Genomic DNA, 809 nt, shown 5'->3' on the forward strand with positions numbered 1-809 from the left:
AGGCCCAGCCCCCTCCACCTTCCTCTGCGTCCTCCACTATTCACCTCTGACTTTGTTCCAGAGGGGATTCGAGGCAGCAGGCCCTCAGAACAGTCTCCTGGGGCTGAGGAGCCTGTCCATTCCCCCTCTAGGAATGCTCTCTCCGATAGGGTTTCTAGAATTCAGTGAAAACACAGGATGCTCACTTGCATTTGAATTCGGAATGAAGGATGAATAATCCCGTGGTGTAAGTGTGTCTCAGACAGTGTTTGGGATCCTCACTTCCCCTTTTTTCATAAACCATGCGCTTAGCGTCTTCCCCACCCATCTACCTGCCCCCAAACTCTCCCGGCCCCACTGCTGTTACTTCCTGGTGATACTGCTGCACCGAAATACCGCACTGAATGGCTTTAAACAACCCTCATGTGTTGTCTTAAGAGTCTGACGCTGGAAGTTCAAAGTCAGGGCCAGAGACCGTGGGGTCTCCTGGCTTCCGGCCGCGGCCGCCAGCCCACAACTTTCAACTACATCACTCCAGCCTCTGTCTCTGCGGTCACAGGCCGTCTCCCTGCGTGTTCTTCTTCTAAGGACATGAGTCGTGTGAGATCAGGTCCATTCTCATGAGTTCTGATCTTCTTAACGTGATCCCGTCTGCAAAGACCCTATTTCCAGATAAGGTCCATTTTTCAGAGGGACTGGGAGTTAGGACCCCAACACACCATTTAGGGAGACACAGTGCAACCCATTACACCATGTATCCTGCCAAACCGCCCACACACCTCATCACATGCCCCTGCTACCCACCTCCCCTGGTCCCCCTCCCCCCATTC

At 53.5% G+C, this 809-nt stretch overlaps 1 protein-coding gene across 1 annotated transcript in view; it reads left to right on the forward strand.

Moving 5' to 3' along the window:
* Window positions 1-809, forward strand: part of SARDH (sarcosine dehydrogenase) — a 63,370-nt gene that overhangs the window by 37,442 nt on the left and 25,119 nt on the right. The gene's annotated exons all lie outside the window — the stretch shown is intronic.

This window comes from Bison bison, unplaced genomic scaffold (assembly GCF_000754665.1).
Source record: "Bison bison bison isolate TAMUID 2011002044 unplaced genomic scaffold, Bison_UMD1.0 scf7180017862242, whole genome shotgun sequence".
Taxonomy (NCBI): domain Eukaryota; kingdom Metazoa; phylum Chordata; class Mammalia; order Artiodactyla; family Bovidae; genus Bison; species Bison bison.